General features: G+C 50.6%; 1 protein-coding gene across 2 annotated transcripts in view; it reads right to left on the bottom strand.

Annotated features, from left to right (window-relative positions):
- DPP6 (dipeptidyl peptidase like 6) overlaps positions 1-21,498 on the bottom strand; it is an 814,558-nt gene that overhangs the window by 187,525 nt on the left and 605,535 nt on the right. The gene's annotated exons all lie outside the window — the stretch shown is intronic.

Below are 21,498 nucleotides of genomic sequence, written 5' to 3'. Positions count from 1 at the left end.
GCCTGGGAGGAAATATTTGCAAATGGTGTGACCAACAAGAGCTTAGTATCCAAAATATACAAAAAGCTCACACAACCCAACAACAGAAAAAACCCCCAATCAAAAAACGGGCAGAAGACTAAACAGACATTTCTCCAAAGAAGACCTACAGATGGCCAAAGGGCGCACGGCAACATGCTCATCATTGCTATTTATTAGAGAGATGCAAAGCGAAGCTACAATGAGCTGCCACCTCAAGCCTGTGCGCATGACCACCATTAAAAAGTCTACACATAATAAATGCTGGAGAGGATGTGGAGAACAGGGAACCGTCTTGCATTGTTGGTGGGAATGCAAATTGGTGCAGCCATTATGGAAAACAGTACGGAGAGTCCTTCAAACACTAGAGTTGCCGTATGATCCAGAAAAAAATCTCTTAACTTGAAAAGACACACACATCTGTACGTTAACAGCAGCACGAGTCACAGCCACCAAGACACGGAAGCAACGTGAACGTCCATCAGCAGACGAGTGGGTGAAGATGCGGTACACACACACAGGGGAGTATCACTCAGCCCCCAAGAGAGTGACATCACGCCGTCTGCCGTTACGGGGACGGACCCGGGGATTATCACACTAAGTGCAGGACGTCAGGAAAAGACAAATACCACACGGCAGCGGTTATATGCGGAATCTAACGTACGACATAAACGAACGTTCCCACCAGACAGAAGGAGACTCACAGACGCTGGAAACAGACTAGTGGTCGCCGGGGTAGGGTGGGAGGGGTGGGGAGCGGATGGAAACTATTGCACGCAGAGCGGGTAAACAACACGGTCTCGCCACATAGCACAGGGAACCACATTCAGCATTGTGCAATGAACCATAACGGAAAGAACACATATGTATAACTGAATCCCTTGCTGCACAGCAGAAATTAACGCAACACTGTAAGCCAGCTACACCTCAACAAAATTGAAAAACACAAGTGTTTGATCATTTCAAGGGCTCTTTTGTTCCTGCTTCTAGTAAAATTCCAGGACAGAACAAAAGAACCGAAGAAGGGTGCCATAGAACTGGCTTACAGGAAACCAGTGATTGCTTCTCTGCCTGTGTCTGGAGTGAAATGAGCTCCCAGCCGTGGAGACTGGGGAGAACGGGAGTTTTGAGGAGACAAGCCCTTTAAGGAAGTGCACGGAGTGAGCGGCCTGCTCAGAAGGGTGCTCTGTCCCCATCCCCCTCAGAGGGTTGGCACTTCCTCCCCCGCCCTTCTTGCAGCTTCTCACCCTCTCTGCCTGCTCACAGGCATCAGTTCTGGGTTCTGGGAGTCTGGGGAAATGCGCTATTATGGGCCCAGAGACACATTGCTCAAAACCCTTTTATCTCAGGGGTGGTTTCAGCAAACAGAAATGGTGTAAAAGACAGGTAATCTAAACCTGGAAACTCCAGAGCTATTTGAGAGCTTTCTTCTGTGATTGAGAAGCAAGGTTGGCACTTATATGAATAGCTGATGACTGAACATGGGTCACACGGAGGGCAGCAAGGCAGCGAGAGATGGAGACACAGGGGGAGCTGGTCTCCGGGTGGTCCACATCCCTTTACCAGCTGGCAGTATTTGAGGATGAAACACACGTTTTGAGTGGAATTTCTCTCAAAAGCATGCAGTACTGGCAGAAGATGGTATTCATTAATAACAAGGTCCCTTCAGGTTTCTGCTATCGAGCAATTGCTAAAACATTAGCTAGACTGAAAAACTGCCGACGTGTCAATAGAATAAACAATCTGATTGGAGTGTTAAAAGTTGGGGACTCTGGAAGTTACTGCTTCATTACGAATCCTTACAAATCCCCAGGGTCCCAAACACTTCTGGCATCACTAGCAAGTATCATCACAGATACGGCGGGAAGGTCATCTTTTCCTGTTCCTACACTTCAGACATCTGCTTCTACTGTTTCTTAAAGGCTTTCCAAAAAATTTATATTTTTCTATTCAAGCATCTCTTCCAAGAAGAGACGGGATATGCAGTAGAAATGTTAGACAGGTTGGAGATTTGCTGTGAGAAGTCATACTATTTAAATATGGACTGTACATATCTGGATGGGAGGCTATGCGTCTTACTTATCAAGGAACTTCTAATACTTCTTACATTGAAGCCTGCAGAAAGCTGGGATAAAGAAGGCGACCTTTCACACAATGAGAGCAGGGCTGTTACATAATAAACTCTGCCCACAGTCTTCAAGTCAGTCCAGATCTGAATTTCAGGACAGATTGTGTGGATGTAGTTTAAAAATGCATATCTGATATATACTGACATATTTAAAATATAAACCATAGGGAGAAAACCCAGCAAATCTTTTCAGACTGAGTGGCAAATGAGGTTTCCCCAGCACGGCCACAAAAGTATTCCTGGTCCCAAAAATCTATGTGCTTTCCATCCAAAGAGGGAGTTTATATCCTTGAAGCTGGGTGAGGCTTTCAATGGCATCAGAGTCAAATGCAGCAGAAGTGAGACTCCTGGGGCTTGGTCACCAGGAATGAGTACCCTGGAATGCTGGGTGACCAAGGCGTCTCCGTGGAGCCCTGAGGACCTGGCCAGACACATGTCCTATATTCGTGTAGGGGCACGGCTCCCCCGCTCCATGTGCGTGGTCATCAATGAACCAGGCTCCTTCTGAACAAGAGCTGGGTATGCTATCTTAAGACACTGATGAGGCCCTTCACAGAATTATTTTAAGCCAATTTAACTGTGTATATTTGGGGTTCCCTTGTGGCTCAGCTGGTAAAGAATCTGCCTGCAATGCAGGAGACCTGGGTTTGATCCCTGGGTTGGGGAGATCCCCTGGAGAAGGGAAAGGGGAATACTCCAGTATTCTGGTCTGGAGAATTCCATGGACTATTCTGTTGCAAAGAGTAGCAGAGTCGGACACAACTGAGTGGCTTTCACTTCCAACTGTGTACAGACTTCCCAGGTGGCACTCGTGGTAAGGCACCCGCCTGCCAGTGCAGGAGACGTAAGAGACCTGGGTTCAGTCCCCGGGCTGGGAAGATGCCTGCAGGAGGGCATGGCCGTCCACTCCAGCGTTCTTGCCTGGAGAATCCCATGGCCAGAGGAGCCTGGCTACAGTCTATAGGGTCGCAAAGAGTCAGACACGCTGAAGCGACTGAGCACACACACAACTGTGTACCTGGACAATAAACAAGCACAACCCAGAGAAGCCAGACAACATCAAACCTCCCACAGCGCAGGTGGGCGACGAAGACCAGCAAGTCAGAAAGCGGACCACCGCCGAACACTGCAGAGGGAAAGAACCTCTGGAACAGAAATGACTCAGAGCCTCCAGCTAAGTAAGGGCCCACGAAGACGAGAGGTGCCCGTTACTCTGCATCGCTCTCTCCCCGGTATCCCTGAGCTTGACAGAATCACCAGCGCACATGTCTGAAGCCTGCAGAGAGGTCTCTTCTTGTTCTCTGAGAGCCCACTGCTGATCTGAGGACTCATCTCCTCTTCTGCTTCACAGATTCACCCCCCAATCTGCTCTGCCATCCTCCTCATGTTGGAAGGCATAACTCAGACATCTTAATTAATCTGGGGGCTTCTTTTTAGAGCCAGGCCTGAAATAATCTTATTATTCCAAGACATGTTTTGCATGAGGGGGTGTCTGGGTGGAGGTTTCAACTCTCAGACAGTCGTCCAGCCCCCCTGGGGCTTCAGGGCAGAACAAAGTCAGAGGAAGCCTTTACGGGCGATCCTGGTCCAAGACCACGGTCCACGGTCTGGGCTGGGTCAGCCCCTCCATCCCTCATGGTGCCCTTGGGCTGCCCATCCATAGACTGCAAAGGCCAAGTCCAGAGGCGTGCTGAGGGCGATTCCTGGCGCTGAGCTTTCGGAGTGAAGACCCAGCCCTCCTGGAAACGGATCCAGCAGCCTGTCCACAGGCCATCTGGGCGGCACCCAATACCATGAGGGCCCGGCGGGCAGCCTGGGTTCTTCCTGCTCACGTGGCCCTGGGCTGGGCTCTGTGGTTAACAGCCAGCAGGGCTCTGGGATGCATTTAGCCCACAGCAGGGAGAGTTCCACGGACAGGGGAACCTGGCAGGCTGCAGCCCATGGGGTCGAAGGAGTCGGACACGACTGAGCGACTGGCACACACGGGGTGGGGTGAGACGTGACGTGTGGACAGACCGAGCTTCGCCGGGGGAAGCGGGCCATGGATACAGGGCCTTAAAGACAGGGTTTATTTATTTTTAAAATTTCACTGAAGAATACCTGATCCACAGTGTGTGTTAGTGTCAGGTGTACAGCAAAGGGATTCAGTTACACACACTCATGTATACCCTTCTGTAAGTTACCCCCCACTACAGGTCATTACAAGGTGCTGAGCGGAGTTCCCTGTGCTGTGCAGTAGGATCTTGTTGTTTATCTGTTTTATATACAGCAGTGTGCATGTTAATCCCAAACTCCTAATTTATCCCGCCTCTGTTTTTCTTCTTTTTTTAATCGCTCCCCTTTGGTAATTATAGGTTTGTTTCTATGTCTGTAGGTCTGTTTCTGTTTTGTAAGTAATCTCATTTGTATCATTAAAAATTATATTTAGCTGACTCCTATATTTCTCGGCTGGGCCTCTAAATTATCCGCGTGTCTTTTCTCTGTATCTCATCCTTCCTTCCCACTTTTCATCTCTCTTTGTCTCTCTTTGTCTCTGTTGCATTTTCGGGAAAATGTCTTCACCTTTGTCTTTAAACCTTTCTACTGAGTTTTCATTTCTACCGTATTTTTCATTTCTAAGAGTCTGGTGCTTTGAAATTAAAAAACGGTACGTGTTATTCTGTTTTGTCTCCTGAGGGTAACAAGTCATCTGAGGATTTAAGAAGAGGCTTTGGTCCTAATGCTGGCTTCTCCTCAGGTGCTGGGGTGCTAAGGACCACCCTGGGGGTGGGGAGGGGTTAGGAGAAACCAGCTCGGTTCCTGGGGTGCTGGTGATCTCTGTTTTCTCCACAATGCTGCTACCGTTCGCTTTGGTTTCTGTTAGACGAGAAGATGTCTGCGGTCAGATGGTGGTTCTCCCCCGGGCCCCCACATTGAGGAAGCTGGGACCGAGGAGCTGATGGGGAGTCCTGCAGAGCCTGGGAGGGCCTGCCTGGTCCCCCTGGGCCCTCCTGCTGGCTCCTTCTGGACCTGGCTCTGCCAGCGTCTCTGGGGAAGGATCCCTCGTCCCCCAGCCTGGTGGGTGAGGCATGGCTGCCACGTGTCAGGGACAATGAAAGAGCAGGAAGTCTCTCCACACCCTGCAAGCGTCCCTCTGTCCCTGTTCAGACTGCACCCTGCCATGATGTTCCTCCGTGCGAGGGCCTCTGCTCGCCCTCACCAGGAAACACACCTCCGGACCTGAGGGGAGTCAGTGAGGGGAAGCTGGGGTTCTGACGGCTTCTTAATTTTCAAACCATCCTTGTTTTTTCTCCCACAGCCCCTCCCATCGACCTTCCAAAAGCATCCCGAGGGCCCAGGCCTAAGCCTTCTTCTCATCAGAGGTAATAGTCTAAAGGGCTGACCCAACAGAGAGCAGACCACAGCCAACCAGGAGCCGCCGCACGCAGGTTAGTCCGAGCGCTGTCCACACCTGGGGTGCTGAGGACCACCTTGGGGGTGGGGAGGGGTTAGGAGAAGCCAGCTCGGCTCCTGGGGTGCGACTCAGCCGTCTTATGCTTGGGCATCATGATTTTCCCGTCTTCCTCTGCTTTACAGCTTGCCCAGTTTTGCTGTTTATGTGTCCTCTCTTCGCTCCTGTGGGTGACGTGCTCAGCTTTATTTTCTGTGTATCGCTGGGGGCTTGAGAACACTTGAACACAGAGAAAGCTGGGGGGAACAGAGAGGTCACGATGCAGGCAGGAGAAACCGAGGGTGGCAAGACCCAGGTGCATTCTGCCCTGCCAGGGACCAGCTGTGCCAGCACACCCGCCACGCCTGGGCTTGAACGCGAAAGAGCGGCTAATAGTAGCCTCCACACCATAGGTATCCAAGCATTCAGTGAGGGCTGCACGTAAAGCGCTAGGAAGACTATCTGACCTAGAAAGTACTGCATCAGGGCGGGCCTTTTGTTGCTGCCGTTACAACTGAATAGAATATCTGGGGTCAAGAAATGACTACTTGAAAACACGGCTCTTTAAACAAGGTTCAACGCGGTGGTAGAAACGAGGAGAAACATTGAGGATGGCCTGGGCGAGTCTTCACGCAGGCTTCCTAACCATCTCCCCTGTGCAGCCTGCGGGCCACTTCTGAGGACCTGTAGGAAGCGGGCCGAGTTCACGGGTTTCCCGAGCAGGTCCTGTGGGGATAATACTTTCTGCAGATCTGTTCTTACATCTCTGGTTGATTTCGTCCAGTGAGGAATCCTTGAAATCGGATGGAAAAGGATCTTTTGCCGTTTCTTTACTGAAATACTTCACGTAGCGTGCTGCTGTTGGAGCTCACTACATCAGGAACAATGGCTACTATTTTCAAAGAAGTCTTTGCTCAGATCTGGGTCTCAAGACAAATTGCATAACTTAAAATTATTTTCAGATTGATTGCACGTGCATGCGAAGTTGCTTCAGTCGTGTCTGACTTTTTACAACCCTGTGGACTGTAGCCCGCTGGGCTCCTGTCCGTGGGATTCTGCAGGCAGGAATACTGGAGTGGGTTGCCATTTCTTCCTCCAGGGGATCTTCCTGACCCAGGAATCAAACCCACGCCTCCTGCATCTCCTGCACTTGGGAGGCGGGCTTTTTACCACTAGTGCCACTTTACTTGGGGGGAAAAGAAAGCAATGGATTTAAATCAGTAATTTTTTTTTAAAGAAGCATTCTCCCTCTCTTCTTCCTCCTCCACCACACACAAACAGATCATTTTTCTCCATAGACTTGGAAAAGATTCTTTATCCAAGACTGAATTCTCTGCTTTATGGCAAAAAAATAATTTCTTCTATTCTAATGCCACTTAGTGTTTGGGATTCATTTGGTAACAAATCAGCAATAGACAATTTGACAAAACTAAAGTCAGGGTTTTGATCCATGTCAAGATAATAAGGGCTCTTGGGAACACAAGATAATAAGATCACTTTCACAGAGGACCTTCCTCTCCATGAGTTTAAAAATCACGCCCCCGGGAGCAGTAGATGACCAAAGGCCAAGCGGCTGGGCTAATGCCGTGATGCTGATAGGACGTGCGCCTTGTCTGCAAGGAGTTGAAAGCGGCAGAGGGCACCCCATCTCTGAAAATAAACATTCCCATGAGTGGAGCTGCATAGTTTATTGTCTACAAAACACAGGAATCTGAAGGTGAAAGTCAAACCCAAGACCAACCACAACACCGCCATCATCAACAGTGAGACCTGTGCTTAGCCACTGCCACTGAAGGGTAAGAACCAATTTTCTTAAAGGGTATGTATTTCTTTACATTTTTAACTGACTTTGATTATATGAATTGTTACAGACACATTTTTACACATATTTTAAAATCCTAAGAATCTACATAACCAAGAAAAGTGGTCTTTTTTTTTTTTCTTTTATGAGAAATCCATGAGCTGGCCAGGCTCATGTGAGTGAATCACTTAAGCTCGGCTGACATCAGAGGCGCCCGGGGAGCCAGACAGACTGAGGGGTGAGACCTGGGGTTCAGGCGAGGACATGGCCTCTGCGGGCTGAGGACAGCTCTCCTCTGCCAGTGCGGAGACGCTGCCTGTTTCTTCCGCTCCAGGCTTCTCTTATCTGCCTGCTGACCTTCATGCTCACGTGGTCTTTCTTCAAAAGGGTTCCACACAGCAGGTCGGATTTCTACTCCTTACAAAGCAAGCATGTCTGAGCTCCCTCCCCGGACTGAGTGCCTGGCAAGGCCAGCAGGTGGTCCAGCCACGTAATTTCAGATGAATATCTGGACTGTGCTCACCGGGACCCTGGCAATCAGCAGGGTCAGATTTCTCCACTCTCACAAGACAAGCTTCCCCCTTCTGTTGGGGCTTCTGGAGGAGCTGGGGGATGGGGCTGGCACTCTGAGGTTCGTGTTTGCTTAATGCAAGGAAGAGGGGGTTTTACTTTATTTTTGTAACAATTTTAATTGGAGGCTAACTACTTTACAATATTGTGCTGGCTTCTGGCATACATGCACATGAAGCAATCAGCCATGGGTGTACATGTGTTTCCCCATCCTGACCCTCCCTCCCGGAAGAAGGGATTTTAATGCCAAACCAAGAAAACACGGCGACGTCTTTCCAAAGCCGTATGAGGCTCTGACCCAGCCTTTGGAACATCTGGAACAGGTGCCTTTAGTTCCATTTTAGGAACAAGGAGACAAAGGGCTGAGGTTACACAGGAGAAGCCCAGCTCTGGGACCTTCAGCCCAGGTGTGCGAGGTTACTTCCACTGAGGTACACGCTCGCCACTTGCTGGCAGGACAGAAACTCTCAGGGGTATCTTTTGCCTAGAAGACGACCACTCCACTGCTTCCAAGCCCCGGAGCCCCTCCTGCAGGTGGCAATGCTGTCCTGGGAGCCCACAGAGGGGACTGTGTACAAGGGCCTGGTGCGGGGCCCAAGACCGCTACACACAGGGCTCTGGGGGTCTCCTCCCGTCTGGCCTCTTGGCAATTCTGCGCCTAATACGTGATGCTGTGTAGTTCTATTTTGGTAGGGATGCCTTATTTGCTTCACATGCCTGTTTGTCAAGTCAAAACAGAAGGACAGCATCAGAGTTACCATGACTCTCTGATATCAAACAGAAGGCAAACTGCAGCTCGAGGCAGTGCAGGCACGCAGGCTGAGTGGATGTACCAATTAAATCTACCTCTGACGACCAGTAACGCCGGCCACCGGGTTATCCCCCAACCTCTCACCTGATCAATACCACCCCTACTATGTGCTGTAGAGGGCCCTCAGCCTGAGGATGAGTTACTTCTGTAAGACGAAGGGTGTGGCGCTCAGTTCAGAGGTTGCTTAGCAGCTCCTGTTGGACTGAAGTGCAGAGCGAAGCGATGTCGCTTGGAGCTGGAAGTGCCGACAGGAATCCTGGCCAACCACCAGCTATACTGGGAGCTGCTGCTGCTAAGTCGCTTCGGTCGTGTCTGACTCTGTGTGACCCCATAGATGGCAGCCCACCAGGCTCCACCGTCCCTGGGATTCTCCAGGCAAGAACACTGGAGTGGGTTGCCATTTCCTTCTCAATGCACGAGAGTGAAAAGTGAAAGTGAACTGGGAGCAGGTTACTCCAACTGCGAGTCTCAGGGTGCTCATCTCTGAAGTGGGCTGTGACCTACACCCATCATTGTTATGACTACAAAATACGTTATGATATGTTCAAGTCCCAATATCAGACGCATAATAAGTTAGTCACTAAATGTCTATAAATGCAGTTAAATGTTCACTCGTTCATTTATAAATGAAATAAAGCAACATGGGAGCAGAAAGGAATATACTAGAGACTGCACAGTAGGGTTTTAAAGACACGCATAAACTGTGGTTACGTGGGATCTTTCCTCGTAGTTCAGATGGTAAAGTGTCTGCCTATAATGCGGGTAGACCCAGGTTCAATCCCTGGGTCAGGAAGTTTCCCTGGAGAAGGAAATGGCAACCCACTCCAGTACTCTTGCCTGGAACACCCCATGGACGGAGGAGCCTGGCAGGCTACAGTCCATAGGGTCCCAAAGAGTCAGACACCACTGAGCAACTTCAGTTAACCTTATAAACTGTGGTGCTGGAGAAGACTCTTGAGAGTCCCTTGGACTGCAAAGAGATCCAACCAGTCCATCCTAAAGGAAATCGGTCCTGAATATTCATTGGAAGGACTGATGCTGAAGCTGAAACTCTGATACTTTGGCTACCTGCTGTGAATAACTGACTCATTGGAAAAGGCCCTGATGCTGGGAAAGACTGAAGGCGGGAGGAGAAGGGGATGACAGAGGATGAGATGGTTGGATGGCATCATGGACCCAATGGACATGAGTTTGAGCAGACTCTGGGAGATGGTGAAGAACAGGGAAGCCTACTGTGCTCAGGTCCATGGGGCTGCAAAGAGTCAGATACGACTTGGCAACTGAACAACAACAACCAAATAGAGGAACAAGGATAGGATTTCATTCCAGGGACCAAGGGGACAAAAACAGAAAGCGGCATGAAGGCGACTCGTGCGTGGGGTGAGAGAGGGCCTGGGAAGGGGCCTTTGGATGAGGTGGTGCATAGCTGAGTGGACAGAGCCCGGGAGCGGATGGCATTCAGACACGCTAAGGTCAGTGGAGGGTACTGCAGGGAGAGAAGCAGGGGAGAGACCCCGAGGGCTGACCTGTGGACACAGGGAGGGGACAGACCAGGGGCCGCAGTGCCCTCGGGGGCCACGCTCATGGGTCTCAGCAGAAGGCCTGCCCTGAGCTTCAGTCCTGGCTCAGGAGTCCTAGCTCCGACAGCACTGATGATTACACGCGAGCCTCAGGTCAGCCCCGGGTTTGCATCTTGCTCTCTCCTTAGCCTCGGCATTGGGCTGGCTGTGAAGGGGGCTGCAGAGGACACTGGGCTTGTTAGCGCTGCCCTGGAAGCCCCTCTAAACACTTAGAAGGTTGATAGAAACATGTATGAGGGCCATCATGCAATGAATCAAACACGCAGAGAGACGATAAAGTGCCGACGTTCTGTTCATACTTGGGCTCCGGCTGTCCACAGCTCTGTGTTCACGGAGCAGGCCAACGTGACAGGCCCTGGGCCCAGGTGCTCACCCCGAAGTGTGGGAACGTCCATCGTCTTGCTGGATGGAGGAGACAGAGCTCCAGGGGATGCTGCTAACTTCCAGCCCGGACAGGCAGAAGTCTGAGTGGCTGCTTCATCTGGGAGCCTCAGCCCCAGCAGGGCATCGACTTCGCCACTGAGTGTCCAGTAGCCTGGCAGGCAGTGCAGCGGGCCAAGCTAAGTCCTGGGAGTGGAAAGCCTCATGTGAGCGAAGAGTTGTGTCATCTCCACCGGAGGCTGTGCTATTCAGGTCTGGGAACCAGAGCTTATTGATGATGAAACGCCACAGCTTTTGTTCTTCTATCCATCGCCAGCAGCTCCAGAAATACGTATTGGTCCATACACAGTCTGGCTGTGCAGAGCCGGACTGTGCAAAGTCATCGCCTCCTGGGAGGGCTAACGCTGCCTGCTGTCTCCTTCACACTGCTGCCGTCAAGATACAGCAAGAGAACAGACAGGAACGCCTGAGAAGGCCCATGATGCCCTTTGCCGGCCCAGCCGGGAACCCCAAGGTCAGAGGCATCCTTAAGGATGCTGGGTGCTGGGCGTGCAGCTCCGCTCTCCCTCTCAGCCAGGAAGCAGCAGGTGGCCCCAGGGCAGGGCTGTGCTCCTGGACCTGGTCCTTCCTCCAGGACCGGCGATTCTCAAAAAGAAAACCCCTCCTCCTAGATCTGTCTAGAAACGAGCGATGATGCTCGGGCTGGAGCCCTCTTCACTGCTCACGAGGCTTGTGCTGGAGCGCCCGTGAACAGCTTCTTCAGGAAGTTTCCACCCTCCCTGCCACCGACTTCCCCGAGGACTTGTCGTTATAGAGCACTGCAGAGGGGACGGCCACGGGGAGCAGCCTGCGAGGTCCCCAAGTGCCTGCGCTCGGGCAGGAGAGGAGGCCTAACACTGTCCCGGGCCAGAACCCGAGCAGACAAGTCACCTGGCCTCTCTGGGGGACCAGGTGGAGGGTAGGGGGGTTGAAACCCCCAGCCTTACAGGGGTGGTGTCTAAATAGTACAGCCACTTTGGATAACCACCTGGCAGTCTCTCGCCAACTGAAACATACGTTTACTGTACGACCCAGTGATTCTACCTCTAGCTATTTACCCAAGAAAAATGGAAACATGTGCCCATAGAAAATTCTGTACGCAAACGCTCACAGTTTTATTCATAACAGCCTCAAGCTGGAAACCACTCAAATGTCACATGGCAAACGCATAAATGAATGACTGTCTCTCCACTCACTGGGCCACTTCTCAGCAATAAAAGGGACGACCTACATGCGTCGGCAACAACGCGGGTGAAACTCAAAAGCAATTATGCTGATGAAGAGTCCCGTCACCCAGGATTATGTAAGGAAGTCTAGAAAAGGCAAAGCTAGAGGGGTGGAGGCCAGGGCAACCACGGGGGCTGGAGGACAGGCGCATGGGCTGTTTCGGGGAGACAGAAATCTGTCTTGTTCGGGGAGGTGCTTCTGTGATTGCAACCATCAGTCAAAACTTGATGAAACTTTCTCACTGAAACATATGGGTCTTATGATGGGCACGTCCTGCTTCAGTAACCGGTGTTTGCTTGTCTCTCCAGGGTCTGGACGACCACCTGCGCTGCTGTCCGTGGGGCCTGCTTTTCTGGACAAGGCTACTACCCTTGATGTTTAATCTGTGCCAATGTCACCAGCATAAATAAGACAGGGGGCTTTGAGTCCAGCCCCCAGTGGGGACAGTCTGAATCGCAGAGAAGGTGGCATGAAGACAAAGCAGAGGAGACGACGCAGCAGCTGCTCATGTGGCCTGCCCGCTGTCCATCCTGGGCTAGAACAGACTGGCTCGTGGGGGCGCCCTGCTGCAAACACCAGGGGCTCGTTCTCCAGGGGACTCGTTGGAAAGAGGTCTGTGGGCGGGAGCAGTGCTGACCTCAGGGACGCCGACAGAGCCTTCCCGGGTGGCTGGCTCTCAGGCCCGGCGGGAAGCGTCCCGCATGCTTGCCTCTAACTGCGTGACTGAGAACGCGGCCTGTGACTCCTCAGAAGAGAAAGACCAGCAGAGCTCGGCCAGTCCATTCCATCAGTCCAGTCGCTCAGTCACGTCCGACTCTTTGCGACCCCATGGACTGCAGCACGCCAGGCCTCCCTGTCCAGCTCCCGGAGTTCACTCAAACTCATACCCATTGAATCGGTGATGCCATCCAGCCATCTCATCCTCTGTCGCCCCCTTCTCCTCTCACCTTCAGTCTTTCCCAGCATCAGGGTCTTCTCCAATGAGTCAGGTCTTCACACCAGGTGGCCAAATACTGGAGTTTCAGCTTCAGCATCAGTCCTTCCAACGAACACTCAGGACTGATCTCCTTTAGGATGGACTGGTTGGATCTCCTTGCAGTCCAAGGGACTCTCAAGAGCCTTCTCCAGCACCACAGCCCAAAAGCATCGGTTCTTCGGCTCCAGAATGCATCATTAGGAACAGCGACTCCAGGCTAAGACACCAGGTGGCGCTCACGTCAAGCTCCAGCCCAGACGCAGGCTCCATCTCATCGCCGTGGTTCGGATGTCAGCGCTGCAGGCCTTTACTGCATATCAGTAAGTAAATCTCCAAGGACGCTGTCAGCCGGAGACCTGCCTGTATCTCTCTGCTGACGGGACAAGGAAATTCACGTTCGTCGCTTCTTCCCAGAAACCGAAACAGAAGTTTCTCAGCTTCAGAGAGAATCCTGGGGTCGCTTGGTGCTGACAGCTGGTGAAGAGCCCCCTGACACCAGATGCTCGACCTAGAAACCGAGTCGCTTAGAAATGCTCTCCTGAGGTCCCGTCATCTGAGACTGCGGTCTGAGTGATGTGGGGGTGGGGCCCAGGCCTGCTTCTCCTTATACTCGACAATCTCATTTAATCCATTAATTCCCTCCACCTGTTTGAGTCAACATCGATGCACCTCCTCCCACGCTGGGAAGAGTTCAAGGACGGGAACATGAGAGTTTAGGTTTCCCAAGGTGCGTGAGGAAACGACCCCATCTTCTCACCTCATTTCCAAACGGGTTTGCTTGTTTGAAAGTCTTTAGACATGGAGGGTGGTTTTTTAAAGGCAGAAAAGGACTCAAAGGAAAGGATTGGTTGAAACAGGCCCCCTTTGACTGTGGCTGACGCTTTGTCTCCCGACAGCTCAGACCTGCAGGGGCAGCCTCTCCGGCGGTTATTCTTGGGCATCCCTGTTCTCACACCCAGGCCACAGACACCTGGGACACAGCCAAGCTCCTCCCAGCAAACCCCGCTCTCTGACATCTAAGAATTCAGGAGAGAAATGGGTCAGGCAATAAATGCATATGAAAACATTTCTAAACGCGCTGTCCAGAAAAAATTACATATTGACAACAAAAGAGCAATTTAAAGCAGGGATACATTTCAGCCTGAAATGGGAGGCGATCTGACTCCAGGAGCTTGGAGAGGCTGGAGGCGGTTTTAGAGGAGAGGGTTGTGATGTCAGGGCTTGAAGGATCGGAAAATTTGGACACAAGACACACGGTCGGTGGCACCTACGTTTCTGGCGTCCGTGTTGTGGGGATGGGGTAAAGGATAGAGCGAGTGAAGACGGGACCACCTTCCGTCTGCGTGCAGCGGCAGCGCATCACTGAAGTGGTCCTTCAGGGAAGACTGCTTCCTGCACCCGGAAGGCATCACGGGCATCCTTCTCCCACCCCACCCCCCTCACTGCGGGCGAGACTCATGGATCACAGCATCCTCCCCCAGAGAGCACAGGCACAGCTTTAAGCTCAGAGCTCCAGGAAGCCGTTAGAATTGATCAGAGCTGGCATGGAGTATGAAATTTACTTTCTGTCCAGAGGTAGGGAAATTGTGGGGAGAGTGATTAATTCGATTCGGCTGCATAATGGGAGGCCTTGGTTCCCCCACGAAGGAAGCCTGGAGGACACTCTGCACACTGAAGCAGGCACGTACAGGCACCATTTCAGTATCCTACAGAACTCCATAACCTTCCCATGAACCCCACGAGTCAGGCATTTTATTTCCATTATATGGATGGAGTAATAGTGCCCAGAGAAGCTAAGTAGCTCTTCCATGACTACACAGGTAAAGAGGCTGACGGGGGATTTATTCCCACATCGATTTGATCCTAGAGCTCATCCTTTTGATAGTGCTTGCTAACTGCTTGTAATTCGGGGGAAGAAGGGAGAGAAGGGGGAGACCCTGCGGGGAGGGAGCAGGAGAAGCAGCTTAACCAAGATCCAGCCCCGCAGGCCTCGGAGCTGTCCGCAGTGCTGAAACGCTGGGCCGCCAGCAATGGTAGCATCCTGCCCTGTCCAAGAGAGGTTAGTCTGTAAGTCCTGTCTGACCCTTCTGCGAACCTGCGGACTGTAGTCCACCAAGCTCCTCTGTCCATGGGATTTCCCAGGCAAGAATACTGGAATGGGCAGCCATCTCTTTCTCCAGGGGATCTTCCCAACCCAGGGACCGAACTTGCACCTCCTGCATTGGCAGGGAGATGCTTTACCGTGGGGCCGCTTGGGAAGTCTTGCAGGCCTTGCTGGAGGCACGTAGAATGCCACTCTAAGGACTCTCTTTCTCTTATATTTCAGCCTCATGTTGGCCCTTCCTAGAGATATACAGACAATCCTGTTCCCGCAACTCCTGGCAGCTCTGCAGAGCCAATGTGTCCAGCGGCAGTGTCCTGGAGAAGGCAGGGCTGGGCCGTTGACACTGCTGGGGATTCTCACCGCTGCCCTCACGAACTCGCTACCTTGAATCTCCTCATGCATCAGGCTCGACTCACAACAGGCGCAGGCTGCCGAAGATTTAATTTGCAGGGCATGGAACATAAACGCTTGAAACCTGTCTTCACTTTCGGAGCAGACACCAGACATCCACCATCACAGTTGGGTGGTTTCTCCACTGAGCCCTCTCGCACCGCACGCCTGCCCTGCTCCTTGCCAGGACCCCTAACTGACTCCAAGCCCTACTCACCCCTTCCCTGCCCTCCGCTCTACACACACGCACAAAATTAACCTAAGCCTGCCATCTGCACCGCGTCTCTCTTAGGCTTGATGTTCAGCGTGTTCTTCCTCTAAAGACCCATGGCACTCAGCTGGGGATTAGGTCTTCCACACCCCAGGGTCACCCCAGACCCACCCAGTCCTGTCTCTCCCCATGCAGAGTCCCAGGAGAACAGCCCTGCTCCAGCCTGGCCTGGCACCCCACTAATTCCAGGAAGATGCTGGCTCACTAAAAAGGTCAAGCTCGTTTAATGATTCACCCGACCTGGAATATCTCCTCTCAGTCTCCATCTATTAAACCAAACAAAATAAAACTTACTCAACTACCAGGCTCTGCTCAAGCCAGACTTCCTTTTCGAGATTCTTTACGGCATCTCTTCTTTTGTGTTCGGTGTTTAAAATACCCATTCGAGGCGTTTAATTTTATATTGTTATATAAGCAAGGAGTTCCAACCAGTCCATCCTAAAGGAAATCAGTCCTGAATATTCATTGGAAGGACTGATGCTGAAGCTGAAACTCCAATACTTTGGCCACCTGATGCAAAGAAACGACTCATTGGAAAAGACCCTAATGCTGGGAAAGATTGAAGGTGGGAGGATAAGGGGAAGACAGAGGATGAGATGGTTGGATGGCATCACCGACTCAATGGATGTGTTTGAGTAAATGCCAGGAGTTGCTGATAGACAGGGAGGCCTGGTGTGCTCCAGTCCATGGGGTTGCAGAGTCAGACATGACTGAGCAACGGAACTGAACTCAACTGATATGTCTGTGTCCTTCCTTTTCAAGAAGCTTTTGAACGTCTCAAGGAGAGAAACCATGCTTTGTTGCTCAATACAGCACTTCACTGTTGCCTTATCTTTTCTGCTTCCACTGGAAGCAAAACAAGAAAGCCTTAGAAAGTAATTGCAGCAAGTCAGGTTGAGATGAGATTAAAAAAAAGAACTTGTTGAGCACTGAGAACTGTAGATTGTTGAGGCCACAGGCATCACTTTTAAGAGAGAAATTAAAATCACGTGGGCATTTTAATCACCTGAGCATCATGGAACAGATCTTTCTTAGCTTTGAAAAAATTTTAAAGGGAATTTTATTATGGTAGGGGTTATATCACTCCTCTCCTTGTAACAGAAAGGATTTGAGCTGGCTAGAAAGTACAGTCTGATAAAATTTAATTATGAGACTACAAATACATATTGGGGACATATTAAAATGTGAAGAAATAACATTTCCAGGCAGTCACTCAGAGCAAATTCTCTGCTGTGCACTGCGCATGTATCATCCCCCTTAACTCTTATCGGGTGCCTATGAAGCAGGCACTGTTGTTAACATCTTTATAAGAGCGTGGACATGAAGCTCCACAGAAGTACAGTGACTCCTGAGGTCATACAGAGTCAGCTGCCAAATGGGACTCGTGTTCAGGTCTATGTGACCCCCAGGGCTTCAGTCTCTAACTCCTGCGTCACGAGGTCAGCAAGGTGCTGGGCACTGCGGTGTGTTCTCAACCTAGGTATCTATTTTCTAAATGAATAGAATGCTCTTCTGTGTCCCAGCCTGTAAAGTTAGAGAGTAACCCTAGGAAGAAGGAATCTATGTCTCAGTTCATTATTTTCACAGATGTGACTTCATAATATTGTATAATTAATTTTTCAGTGCCCTCTAAACTCTGGCTTCCTTCCCTTTTGCTAGTGATGGAAGAATCTGGGGTGGGTGAACCCTCTTTTCTGTCTCTCTCACGAGGGAGGAGGAGGCCATTGTCATATTGTAATATGCCAAAGGAATACAATTTTGTATGGTTTGTTTGGTAAAGGTAAATAAGCAAGGTTAGGGCAACAGTATCTACAGAAGACGGCCTGACACGTACACGAAAGTAGCTCCACACACTTCTCAGTTTCTGCTCTATCATTGCTCTGTTTGCCAAACTCCAAAATGCCAATGCTATCTAATTAAGGGGTACGCCCAATTTTTCTTAAAAGTGATGTCTGTTACGCAAGGATTGAGTTTCTCCAGCCCATATGATTTCCAGAATGATCCTAATAGATATGAAAAACTGCAAATTACATAGGAATATAATTTTTTAAAGAAAATCACTCAAGTCGAAGGGAAAACTAACCCAAGAAAAAACTCATGTCAGGAAAACTCCAAGAAACAACAAATCTACCAAAAACTGCTATGAAAACACAGGATGGACCCTTATCAGAGAACATTTAGCTGGCTACCATTTCCATCAATCTCTGTCATGAAGTGTCGCTTTACTTTGCTGCAGTTTCAATATAAACACTCAGTAAAACACTCTAGATTAAATATTAACTAGCTCTAATGCTGGCTTACTAAACAAATCTGTGTAAAAGACACATGTCCTTTGAGAACACAACTTTTGAAAATTTAGTATGTGAAAGTCAAACACCCCTACCATGAGGCTCCAGACCTTTGATCAGATGAAAATTCAGCCGGCTCGGGGTTCTCATTATGACTCGAGCTATTGCGTGTGCCCTGGGGCCTACCCCAGGCTCCAGCTGCGGAGGTCAGAGCTGGGGATGGAGGGGGTTAGGCACGGGTCAGGGAGGCCTCCTCCTCCCTCGTGAGAGAGACAGAAAAGAGGGTTCCCCCACCCCAGATTCTTCCATCACTAGCAAAAGGGAAGGAAGCCCGAGTTTAGAGGGCACTGAAAAATTAATTCGGTTCATCTCTGTGATTGTTCGGAAAGCCTGAAGCTAAGGGAGAAAATCTAAGCTATAAATGCCAAGTAATCCCATCCTGCAGATCGAATGGCCTCGGGCTGGAAGTGAGGGACTGCAGGGAGAGAGGGATGGGAGGAGAGGTGAGAAAAAGGGAGAAAAAGATACACGTCTGTGTCTCCAGAAATCTCAAGAGGTGCTCCCATAGGGTGTTCTGCCCTATGAGTAAATGCTAATTTAAATGTTTTCATAGAGACGTTTCTATTTAAAGAGACAGCTGTGCTTTCCTCACCACCCCAAGCCCACCTACAGGGCTGTGCTCTTGCCCGGCCACCAGGCAGGGCCCTGGTACAACTGACTGAGCTCAACAAGCCTCTCTTGGACACCGAAGCTGCAAAAGCTCAAGGTCTAAAGGCTCACCCAGTTTGGAAATCCACTGTGTCATTAATACAAAGAAGACTTTGATGATACTCGAAACTCATTTATTTATTGTTCATAAATGACCAGTCAATCCTAAAGGAAATCAACCCTGAATATTCACTGGAAGGACTGGTGCTGAAGCTGAAGCTCCAACACTTTGGCCACCTGATGTGAAGAACTGATTGACTGGAAAATATACGGATGCTGGGGAAGATTGAAGGCAGGAAGAGAAGGGGACGACGGCGGGTGAGATGGTTGGATGGCATCGCCGACTCGATAGACATGAGTTTGAACACGCTCCGGGAGATAGTGAAGGGCAGGGAAGTCTGGTGTGCTGCAGTGCATGGGGTCACAAAGAGGCAAAGAGTGGCACACGACTTAGTGACTGAACAATAACAAAATGATCTTATGAGGAGGAGGAGCTGGGTGGTCAAACAGTGAACGCCATTTTTGTAGGTGCCTCAGTTTACGTGATGATGAGATGAATCATAGACGTCCTCAACCACCAGAGGCTGTCTCCCGTGAGTGCAGCAAGCATTCTGCCACATCTTTCAATCCTATGAAAGTCCTTATGTAGCTGAGCAGGGCCCTATGGGGCCTTCCTGGAGGAGACCCCTCCCCAACCCACATTCTCCACCTGCCTCTTGTCTGGAGAAAAACCGTAGCCTACCTAGGTTTCCCTCAAGTTCCCCAGAGGAAATTTAATCAGAGAAGTGAGAAGATGCAAAAAGAAAGGGAAAAAGCCAAACAAGGCAACATAACAATAGTTTAGCCATGAACCAAAGTCAAGGACCTTTCGCTCCTCCCCCAGGGCTATGGATCGCATTCTGAGCCACGCCCTCTGGGCTGTCTCGCGGATACTGACGCCCCGCCAGCTGGGAGAAGTTACCTGTAAGCTGCACACAAGCACGGAGACCCCAGGCCAGTCGGAACCAAAAGGGCACGTTGATGCTTACTTACCTCACCACGGTCAGTCAGAAGGCTGCCCACGAGCCGGCCGCATAACCCACAATCCCCTCCCTCACCCTGACTGTAGAAACCTGTCCCTGGAGCCTTCAGGGAGTCCGGGCCTTTTAAGCACCAGCTGTCTGAACTCCTCGCTTGGCGCCTGCAATCAGCGTGTGCGTTCCTTCACCACGAGCTGGCGTCAGCAGATCGGCGTTGCCGCACTTGGGCACGCAAGTCCACGTTTGGCTCGGTAACGCTTAGGGAAGCAGTGAATCAGCATGGTGAAGACTCTGATTTCACAGCTGCAGTGTAACACCCAAGGCGACTGTTTGAGGTGGACGGTGAGCCCAGTGTGTTGGAGTCCAGGCCTCCTGGACACGAGCCATGAGAAGGCAGGGCAGAGGAGAAGGACGATTCCCTTGCAAGAGCGACGTGCTAGGGTGAACACGCATGAGACTCAACCAATACGCGAAGGCAGTGCTGACTACCGTGGTTGTTTAAAAACACGGAAAGCAGCTCACTCTCTGCTGACATCCCCTATGGGGGGATTATCACCCTCATCGTGAGCACTGAAGCCAAGCCTTCAGCACAGACCACCTTGCCCTCAGGCTTGCAGTCCGTCTGGCAAGCTCTCGTGCCAGGAGAACATATTTCTCCTAAATGCAACTGATGCAGCGAAACATGTACACCGTGTGTCAGGCACAAAATGCTTTGAGAGTTTGGAGTTCTACAAATTTATCCTCCATCTAGGATAAATGCTATTGCTCCCAGAAGAGGCAGATAAATCTCAAGGCATAATTATACCCCTGCTGGCCGTGACCTTTGAAGTGCCTATCTGCTTGAAAAATAATAGAATACTCCCTCCTCTGTGAAAGACATTTGAGTTTCTATCTGAACTATGCTTTAAATAAAACATGCCCATGGATACTTCATTTTCACGACAGGGGGTCAGCTTCAGTTTCTCGGGGCTTGAGTTTTCTAACAGCCTAACAGAAGCGACTAATCACATTTTGCCGCCTATTTACACGCGTCCTTTATTTATCCGAAGTCCAGAATGAAGCTATTTTCCCCACGCTTGTTTTCCCAGGATATGCCCATATTCTACCCAACTTAGCTGTGAAACATCCATTCTGTGATCAGTGCTCTCCTACAGAACAATATTTTTTTAAATCAACTCCTGCTGTTTGTTTGCATTTGCTTAGGAAAACTAGGAGGCCTCCCTCTAAGTCATCGCGGGAAAGAGCACTATATCGCCAGCAGCACAACCCAATGTCTTTGAACATTTCCTGAGCACCTCACCTTGTCAAAAAAAAGAGAGAAACTGTGGAAGGCAGAGAAGAGGACCGGAAGGAGGGCGGCAGCGGGGTGTGGGGAGGGGCACCGTAGGGGGTGGAGGAGGGGAGGGAGGAGGGGGAAGAAAGGAAAAACAGGAACGGAAGCAAGGAAACACCGTCCTTGCCTCACTCCCCTTGTTCTGCAACGGGTTTTCCATGCGCCACCTCAACAAATGGCTTCATCCAACTTTAACCTCGAATCAACACCTCTGGATTCCAAAGACGAGCCCCTGATCACACACCCCACTGTGTAGACCCAGAGCTGAAAACTCTGCCAAATCACGCACTCACGGCTTTTCCTTCCCACTCACACTTCCCGTTTTGAGAAACAAGAGGTGCTTGGGGTGCTGCCCTTTCTATTGTGTTTATAAACCGGGAACCCTCCTGGAGTCAGAAGGTGAATCACCATGCCCTGGGGGGAC

This window comes from Ovis canadensis, chromosome 4, assembly GCF_042477335.2.
Source record: "Ovis canadensis isolate MfBH-ARS-UI-01 breed Bighorn chromosome 4, ARS-UI_OviCan_v2, whole genome shotgun sequence".
Taxonomy (NCBI): domain Eukaryota; kingdom Metazoa; phylum Chordata; class Mammalia; order Artiodactyla; family Bovidae; genus Ovis; species Ovis canadensis.
This window is presented reverse-complemented; position numbering and strand designations above follow the sequence as displayed.